The sequence below is a fragment of the Apus apus genome, chromosome 13, assembly GCF_020740795.1.
Source record: "Apus apus isolate bApuApu2 chromosome 13, bApuApu2.pri.cur, whole genome shotgun sequence".
In the NCBI taxonomy this organism is placed as follows: domain Eukaryota; kingdom Metazoa; phylum Chordata; class Aves; order Apodiformes; family Apodidae; genus Apus; species Apus apus.
In genome coordinates this window covers 6,767,613-6,777,548 of record NC_067294.1, presented here as the reverse complement: position 1 = coordinate 6,777,548, position 9,936 = coordinate 6,767,613, and the positions used below count along the sequence as shown (strand labels likewise).

The 9,936-nt window shown below is 47.4% G+C and overlaps 1 long non-coding RNA gene across 1 annotated transcript; it reads right to left on the bottom strand.

The window, feature by feature from the left end:
- Nucleotides 1–3,920: 3,920 nt before the first annotated feature.
- Nucleotides 3,921–6,997, bottom strand: LOC127390093 (uncharacterized). The gene is made up of 3 exons (XR_007890805.1): nucleotides 6,933–6,997; nucleotides 6,602–6,850; nucleotides 3,921–5,415 (listed from the first exon to the last, which is right to left on the bottom strand). It is a non-coding gene; the product is annotated as an uncharacterized LOC127390093 (long non-coding RNA).
- Nucleotides 6,998–9,936: the final 2,939 nt, after the last annotated feature.

The window sequence follows — 9,936 nt, the reverse complement described above, 5'->3', positions numbered from 1 at the left end:
TTCCAAATATATCAAGGTCCTGACAAGGTCTGTGAAAATGGGCAATGAAACAGAGAAGAGAAATGCATCTGCCTACGGGGAAGGGATGGGGATGCTCAACCTTTATCAGATACCAGAGAATCTACACCACTGCCTTTTTCCAGATACGTATTTTAGAGGAAACCTGACATATCTGGTGTTCTTCCATGAAGCAATCTGCTCCAGTCTTGTCCCAAACCAACTGGAGGAGTGGGATGCACAGGACTTTGCTCCAAGGCCTTCTAGACCCCTGGAGAAGTGCAGCCAAACTTCAGGAAGGATTTCAGCACAATGTATGGAAAAAGGCACAGTTTCCTCCCTAGAGAAAAAAAGAATTTTGGGAAGAGAAAAAAAGAAAAAAAATCACCCAAGTTTCAGTCTGGGGAACTGCACTGCCCATCCAAGGTGACTCCTCCAGGACAATACTTGCAGCACTGGCTCAGGCAGTGGGGCCAGGCAGGAGCTGAGCAGGGTGCACCAGAGCTGTGGGGTCACTCGGAGACCTGGGAAACCTGCTGTTCAGAGGCATGCCCTGGCTGTAAGGTGCTTGATTTCCCCTCTCCTGCCTTGTGGCTCATTTATGACTCCACAGGGAATTCAAATCTCACCTCCTGTTGCTTGTCTGCAAATCCCTCTCCTTTCCCTGCTACCCTGAGCCATCCTCAATCCAGAAGACTTCATGCTGTGTTCCTGTTTAGTAAAAAAAACCTCCACATCTGTCATGTACCAATAGGAGCAGATTCCCGTGGGAAGTCCCCATTGGCATTGCTGTGCAGAACAGCCCTACACCATCCTCACCTCCTCCTGCTGCTCTGAGCACTGCTGGGAGGACAAGGTTGGCAGCCTTCTCCTTGATCATAAATAGGGGGTGGACAGGAATACCAGGGATAAGCAGCATCTGGCAGGTACGTTCCCTGCAAGCAAACCTCTTCACCTGGCCATTGCCTGTGCACAGATGATATATGGAGTGGCTAGGCTGCAAAAGGATTTCTACCCAGCATATTGGCTGGATGATAAAGGAGTCTGTCTATGGTGATAATTGCACCATAAATAGCGCTGGGTTCGGCAGTGATGAGTGAGGCATTATAAACTCTCACCCTCTGGATTCCACCCACTTCCTTCCATCTTCCTGACTGCTAACAAGCTGGAAGAATAGCTCTTCAGTTTTTACCAGCCACGAGAGGTTTATTGCACTCAGATGCAGCTGGGCACCTTCCTCCCCATAAATCTTAATAGTGAAAAAGAGATTGAGGGGGGGGAAAAAACCCCACACCACCATCTAAATTGGGTGATTTCTGCAAAGCAGCAGGTAGGGCCGTGTGGTGCTGTGGCTGTCCCTCTTCATTCTCTCTGCTGCAATGACAGCTCCCTTCTGCTCCTTCCTCCAGACTTCCTCTGGCTCTTCTGGGTGCTCTCAGGCACACCTGGGGGAAACCAGTTGCGTTATCCCACTGATGGAAACTGAAAACCTGCCAGCTAGCCCCAAACACTGAAAAATGAGGAGCTCAAACTGGGGAGTGCTGCAAAAGTCAAAACTGGAAAAAACTGTAATTAGAATGAAATAGAACAGAAACTGTCTCTGACTCCTTCCTTTTAGCTTGCATAAACTACATATAATCTTATATTTCCCCTTCCTGAAGAAAAGCTGGGAAGTGGATTCAACGCTGCAGGCAGATTAACCTGCTCTTGAACTCCAAATGATGCTTTAAAAATAGGGTTTTTTTATCCTTAACCTCCTTTACATTAGGGTTTCTCACACCAAACTCAAGGCCACCTGAGCTCCGCACTCTGGGAAGTTCTGCTCATGACCAACCATGTGTCCTTCAGTGAGTGTGGTAGAAATAGAAAATGTAGCCGGACTGAATGGGTACATCTCCTCAACAAATGTTGTCCATAGGTCAGTGAATTGACTGCTTTTCCTGACGTGCAGTGCCCTATTTTGCTGCAAATAGCTGAGAACAAGACTGTTGTGCAAATCCTCTTTACTGCTCTCACAAATTCCTGGCCAAAAGTCAAGCCCCAAGGAGTCAGGCATACTGTACCCCAAATGCTGGGAAAATCCCTTTCTTGGGTCCTAGATCCCAGCTCAGACTGTGGGTTATAACATCCCGTGGCAGACAGCCCCAAGCCATGGGAAGTGCCCCACTGCTGATAGACTCACTCTGTCCTGCTCCCAGTGGGTTGGAAAAATTACTTGGTCTGTCCCCCTTTGTGTCTGCCTCTGGGAGATGACAAACTGTCCTCACCCCTCCAGCCAGGAGCTCCTTTACTTAACTGTTCCTGGCTGCACAATCAGCAGAGCAGAAAAGCCTCGGACGGTGTGGCTGGAGTGTAGTTCCACAGCAAGGGATGCAGGTGGTGTCCTTAGGCTGCTCCAGACTCCCGGCTTTGGTTGGCATGTACTGTCAGAGCTCTTCAGTGGCGGGATGCAGGTCTGGGCTGGCGGAGCATCCTCTAGTGACAGTCACCTCCGGCACCGCTGCCGGGACACAGCTCCCTGCTCTGCCTCTCCCAGGTTCCTTTGAAACTGAGACCCGTGGGGATCCTACAGGAGTTAGTTACCAGGCTGTCTGCATAAACTCCTGACCTCTCTATTATTTTTCTAGGAAAATGATTAAATTTGTTTTTTTTAGAATTTTGAAGGGCTCAGGAATGAAGAGGGGAAATGGGTCTTCTTCCCAGACACTTCAGAAAGTTTCCACAAGTAACTGTAGGAGGAGGAAGGCAAGTTTGAGATAGGAAAAGAGATGCTTCAAAAATGATTTTTAAAGGCATTGAGTAGAGTTGGGGGAAATCCATCCCCAGAGCCCAGGACCCTTCAGTGTGGTTGGATGGGGCTCCCACTGGCATGCAGGAAGGGTAGCTCTCTCCTTGCTGTGTGCATTGCAGCAAAGGCTGCTAAGAGCTTTTCAACTGCTGTACAAAGCCATAAGCTTCCCCAGATTTTCCTCTTCTGCACACACAACAAATCCAAAGGCCAAATATAGAGTACAATTTTTCTTCCTTTTTTTTTTTTTCTTCCTTTTTTTTTTTTTTACCATTCTGGACTGTTTGAAGCAAAACTATTTACCCTGACTAAGCTTTGGATTTGCAAGTTTAAAGCTTTCACAGTTCCAAGTGCACCCAAAAAGCTAAGGGAACTAGAAGGTGCACTGCAGTACATAAATAAAGTTGAGATTAATTCAAACCTGCTCCTTAATACTCCTCCATTATCTACCACTGTTATTATAGTGACCTCACCTAAGCTAACACAGGATAGAACAAAACCCTTGAAACGACAAAAGCAAAGACCACTCTTCAGCTCTGTTTTCCTCTTGGTTTTCTTTTTTCTCTCCACATTTCTGATGCTTGTCGGCAAGGGAGGGCAGAAATTTCACAGCCTTGTGGGCAGGAGGTCCCCCTTAATGAACATCACAGCTCAGGAGCAGGTAAGTTGGGGGGAGCAGTTTGTAGAGGTGTAACAACTATTTCAAAAGGCTGGAGAGCTTGAAAGCTTAGGAGCAGGGAGGGCAACACTAGGCAGAAGAGAACCAAGTGTTCCCTGCCCTGTCTGATGCAAGCAAGGTTCCTATTCTGCCAGCAGCAAAGGCTTTGGCACAACCAGCATGGCCTGGGATGTGCTGAGCACCAGATCCCCTTTAGAGGCTGTTACTGGGTTTCCTGGCAGGAGATGCAAACCGTGACTTCATAAACCAGATCCCAGCATATGTTTGGCTGGACAGAGGGAGAGGGAACGAACCAACACAGGCTTTAAAAATATAAAGAAACTGAAGAAATGGCCTGGGAGTGGAGGAAACTGTGCTGTGCATGACTCAGTGGATAGAAATGAGTCAGGGCTTTGTGAAAGAAGCTTTGGGAGAGAAAGGCTGGGGCAGAGATGAGATTAATCAAGCAGCAAGTGCTGCCCAGACATCACTATTCCTGGCTATTCTATTAGGAAGGAGATTACTGCTTACCATTCCTCAAAATGAGCCTCAAGGCAATTCCAGACTGTAAGGATGGGTCCCCTCCTTGCTCAGTGGCTCTGCTTCATTCAGCATGTCTGGCACTGGGGTGGATTTCTGTGAGGATGGATGCTCCGGGTCTGGAGAAACAGGACATCCTCCTGAGAGCCTCACTGACCCCCACTCAGTGACAAAATACTTCTCCCAAGCTCTGCACCCTGCTTTTCTCAGCCTTTTCCCTGGCAGCAGCTGAATAGGCACCTCTTCCTCTTACTTGCTGGAGGCTGGAATTGAAAGTCCTGTTCATGAGAGGGTGGTGAGGGGCACAGCATTGTGTCATTGACACCCTGGACTGTTGGTGAGGAAACACAGCTGGTGCACTCACAAGCCTCCTCTTGGGTGGGCACAGCAAATACAGCAAAACAAATGAAAAAAATCAGGCCTGCATTACAACCCTGTGGCTGCCACAAATGAATTCCATGGTTTGGAGCTGAAATAAACCATCGATATTTGTCTGCCACTGGGAGTTAAAGCTTTATGGAAACTACAGTGGGATTTTACTCCAGGTGAGGAAAAACATCCTTTCTGAAAATTATTAGTTTCCTTGTCTTTAGTTTTTGAAAGTCATTCACTGCATTTTAGTTTGTCGGGTTTTTCTCTCTGTCTTGAAATCTCAACACCACCCACAGCTCTGGGTACTGCTGAGCTCTGGCTCTCACTCAAATCCTCTTGCATTCAGGGAGATGGAAATTAATCAATAAGGAATATTAAACCAAATGAAGCCACAATGATTTAACATTTCCCACAAAGGTCAGAGTCCCCCAGCAGCTCTGTGATAACACAGAGCTGAAAGCAGCACAGGGAGATAACATATCTCGGAGATAAGCTCTCATTTCTCTGTTTTCTGCAGATGTTTTCTTATGTGAAGGAAAATGTCCCACTGCTGAGCAGGCTCAGGATGGACAAGCTTCTGGGCTGGTGCTGGACTGAGCTCAGGTTTCCCAGATACTAGTGGGGAGCCTGGGCTGACCCATCCCTGGGTTTGCAGGTGTGGGTTCATGGGGACACAGGGTCCTGCTGTGGCACATTCCTGCTTTAGTGACTTTGTCCAGTCTGAGAGTCTCCAGAGTTTTGCTGGGAACAGGGTGATACATTCAGGTCACCCCAGGGATGCTCAGCAGAGCTTGCCAGTGGGATTTTGGGATCCTTGAATTGGCCAAGCATAACTCATCTCCCCAACAGCCCCTACCTCCAGCTGCCCAAGGCTGGGGTTTCTTCAGATCCCTGGTGGAAGCTTTCAGTCCAGATTCAGCCCAGGGTTCAGGTCTTGACTTGACACCTTACCTCCCTTTCCAAAGATGTGTTGGGAGGACTCATGTCAGCGGAGGACTCTTGTGAATCACTCTTCAAGGGAGGGTGCAGGACACAGCCCAGCTCATGGGAGCAGGTAAACCTATTGACCATAGGAAAGAAACAGAAATATAAATCTTGAAGCATACCCACATACATCTCTGTTGTTTTTTCTCTGTGTAGCTCCTTCTCCTATTTCTGAGAATTTTAAATAATCCCCAGGTGGAGATTAAATTTCTGGTTCAGCACTTATTTTTCTCAGCAATCTTAACAAGTCACTTCTCACTGAGTTTGGGATTTCTGATGCTGTATAAGATGATGACACTTTCATTTCTACAGCTATTACTATGAAGTAGCTGATAATGCCTGAGCCCCAGTGTCAGCTGAGACACTTCCCTAAGTGAGACCAGTAATCAGTTGATGCTTGTTTCCAGTCTAATAGCAAACCTGGTTAAAATCTCACTTTTATTTTGAGCATCACTGGCAGGACTGAAAAGATGCTGACACAATAGTTCAATCCAGCCAGACTGCTCAGGACTCTTGTATTTAAGTTTGAACAAGGGTTTAGAGAAAATCCACAGCAATTAGGATCAGTGAGCGAAAGAGGAGCAGAAAGAAGCTGAATGATGCTGAGGAGTAGCAAGGCAGAGCCCACTGGATGGAAACCCAAGGAGCCAGGATGTTTTGGAGATTGCTGTGAGCCACTGCAGTTTGCCTTCCAATTATTCTCAGATAACTGACTGTAGTTGGTCCCCATCAAGTTTTTTGACAAGCTATTTACTGTTAGGAGGGATGAAACCCAGGTGTTAATTCCATCACAAAGCCCCTCCTTTCCCATCCCAAATCCTCCCATCTTCTTCATTTGTTCCTCTTAATAAGATTTTGTATATCGCTGCTGCACCTGGATGCATGCCACAGTTATGAATTTAATGTGCAAAGTTAAATGTAAACAGGATTTAAAAAAAAACAACCTTAGTAATTATAAAATGCTTGAAAGCATCTTGCCTCTCCCACTTTGTTTGCAGACTCCTCGTTCTGCCTGTCTTGCACATCCAGCTCTTGCAATAATTTCTCAGGGGTAGTTTAACTCGTTCCAGACATTTCAGCCAAAAAGGAGCATTATTTTCTAAGATAAAGGTGGCAGGTGCAAGTGACAAGTGGGGAATGGCAGAAGGAGTGAAAATTGGTTTCATCAATCTGATGTTAAAATGTCAGGTGAAGAACAAAAATTTCCTTAGAATTCTGTGACTTCAGACAAAGACAAAAACCACACCCGTAAGTGCATTTACCTGAACAGAATTTAGCCATCAACCTGCACTTCTCAGTGATGTACTTCTGTGTCGTTGTAATCTGGGATTTTTTTATTCTGTGGGCTTTCAAGATCAGCAGAGATGTTTAATTATCCATCTAATTTGGTGGATGAAACCATCAGGAGCATCATTCCCTCAGGATCAGAGTTATGTTAGGCCAGCATCCAGAGATAAAGACAGAGTTTCCGTGGGGGCTCAGATTTTCCTCATGCAGATCAGCAACTGTTACTGAAAAATTGTGAATTAGTGGAAACATCTGTCACCAGACCATCAGTCTGTGAAGGGAATTCAAGTTGTTTGACCCACTGACCTCCCTTGGGAACAGTTGTTTCTCAACACAACTCACTTTCTTGTTCAGTTGCAAGGGCAGGGATATCTTGCTGTCAGGAGAAGAGAGAGATTTAGAAACATCACAGTTAGATGGAACTGGGGGACATTAAGCAAAATCCAGGTCTATATTTGGGCTGCACAGGGATGCTGCTCATGGATGCAGATTTAATTTTCCCAGCAGGCAGCAGAAGGGAGACAATTCACTGTGTGTGCTCACCCCAGCAGGATGCCCTGCAGAGCCTGCTGCATGTGGAAAACTGGCATTTTTTGGGTGGCTGTATTTCTAAAACAAGCAGAAAAAGCTTCAAACTTGCTTTAAAAATGTAGCTGCTTGACAGGGAGTCAAAGTTTCAGCTGGCAGGAGGAACAGTCTGGCTTAAAGGTGCCCAGTGGCTGATCGTAGCCTAGCACTGCAAGGAGCCCTAAGGGAAGCTCTGGCAGCAGGTCCCATCCAGCCACCACAGCAGAGTCACGGGCTGGCTTGCAGGAAAGCCAGGAGCTGGCCTGAGCTATCCAGGACCTGCTGAAAGGCAGAGCTGAGAGACATCACTGCTTCATTTTCTAACTCGTCTGAAATCTCAGCGGGCTGACTCCTTCTAATTTGCTGTTTGTTGCAGCTCTCCTGAAGTCCAGCTGATCACTCTGTTGGTGCCAGAAGATCAATCTCACACAAACAGACTTATTTTCCTTCTGCTCTTGAAAAGGCTAGTTTTCCAAACATCTGTGCTTACCTGATGAGCTGAGCAAGCTCACTCTTGCTCCTCCATGCTGCTCTTGTGTGCTGCCAGTCTTGAGTCTGGCTCAATAGTTTTATCTGTGCACTGGGAGAGTGGCAAGGAAGAAGCACACAGAAAACCCCCATAGAACTGATTTCTATGTTATTTGTTTTATGGCTGTATTAAATGGATTTTGGCTGGCCAAGATGTGGTAGGAAAAGGCTGCAGGGTGGGCTTGCACAGAGCAGCTATAGAAGGACATTGCAGCCCAGCACTGCAGAGGTGGAGCTATCCCACCTCTCAACTTAGGAGAGCTTTTGGGACCTCTGCATTTAAAGCCCTGCAAAATCCATTGCATTTGCAATTTGCATATTGCAGTCTGGGCACATCTGGTGAAAGGAACTCACCTGACATATTGCAGCTCCACCACTGCCTCTCACGGAGTGCAAACACACCTTGTCCTTCTCCTTTCCACTGCTCAGGCTTAGTACCTGACTGCTGGAGCACCTGTGTCCTCAAGTCATCTGGCCTTCATGTGACCATCATTCAAGAGGAAGCAAGAGAGCTGCTGCCACGAAGGGACACAAGTGCTGCGTGGGGTGGTGGAAGATGGGCTACTCAGAAGACCTGCTTATTTCTTCCCTTTCTCAGGGTCCACACTGGCTCCAGTGTATTACTAATGCAGCAAAGCTTTGCTTGCTTTATCTTGAGAAGGGGCAAGGAAGAAATATCCTAGAAACCCAACACATTATTCGCATGAAAGAAGAACACTTAATTTAGCACTTTTTTTTTTTTTAAAAAAAACAAGTCATTATTTCCTCAACACCAGAATTTGCTGAAAGCACTCCAAGTTCTCTTTTGTGAGCACCACGGAGCAAAATCACGGAGCAATTAGTAATGCATCTCACACTTTGTGAAACGAAAGATTTTTTTTACTTTCAGCAAGTACAAGATGTAACATTTTCCCTTGCCATGGTGGGAAAGGACTGGCCATTCCTTCCTCCTCCTCCTTATTTTATGTGCACTTCAGGATGTGACTAAGAAAGACAATAATAAATATCCTCCACAAAGCAGAAGAGAGGTGTGATGGGCACAGACACAATATGGATATCTTGGGATATCCAGAGCAGCCAACAGGTTCCAAACATTAATTATAGCTCCCTGAGGAGGAGCTGTGCTTCTCCAGCTCTTTCCAATATGCCACTCCCAGGCACCGTGGAAGTGGGGCTATTTGCCCAGCTGATCCATGGCCAAGTTGGGATGGAAACCTTCCCGCTGCCAGCACAGGGCTTGTGTACACAAGCCACAAGCTCCCAGTTACACCAGAGGGTTGCTGTTAATTCAGTGCCCAGTGTGATGTTTCTGTAGCTCCAGGGTACAGGCTCAGCACTCACAAGAAACCAGCCCACACATGTTAAATGCCCCCTTTCGTACTGGCCTGGCCCCTGCCAAGGATCTGCCATAACTTGCCTCCTTATCTCCTTTGTGGAGATAAACAAAATTGTTGCCTGGGTAACTGCATCCTCCTGCTCTGCCAGGTACCGCTGGATAAACAGCTTTCCCCTTCTCTGAAGCTCAGTGCACGCTGAGCCTGCAGCTGTGATGGGAACCACTACCAAGAGACCAGTAAAAAGAAGATCCCCAGCCCACTGTGGCTGAGCAGCCAGGAGGGAGAGACACTGCCAGGGGGGGAGGCAGTGGGATGGTGGGGGCAGCAAGATGTGGAGCAGCTGGACATAGGGGATGCAGCAGCATCACCTGGCAGAGCTCTGCCCTGTTGGATGCACGCTATCACCACTGCTCAAGTGCCACCACTGCCCAAACCCGGGCAGAGTCATGTGGTTTTAGCATGGATCAGAGCAGGAAGGTGACCAGGGGCATGACAAGCAGCAGTGGGCAGGACAGTATGGCCAGGCGGGGGCTGGACACTCATGGAGATGAGCTGCACCAACATGGAGAGGTACAGGCTCCCATGGAGAGCCCATGCCGAGGGATGTGCTCCCACCAGTGACAGGAGGGAAGGGGGTCTAAACACAGGGCATGCTGGCCTCGGTCACCCCTGGTGCAGCTCCAGACACATTGCATTGCCCTTTAGCTGCAAATCAGTGCTGTACAAACAAGTTGACTTAATTATATATCTTTTAAATGCTTACCATACCATATCCAGCCCAGCTGTGAGAAGGGCAGTGGGGATTTCATTCCAGGGCTGCAGCTTTGTCTTGTGGGTTCCTGGGGCATCTCTGGAGCCATCCCTCATCCTTCTTCCCT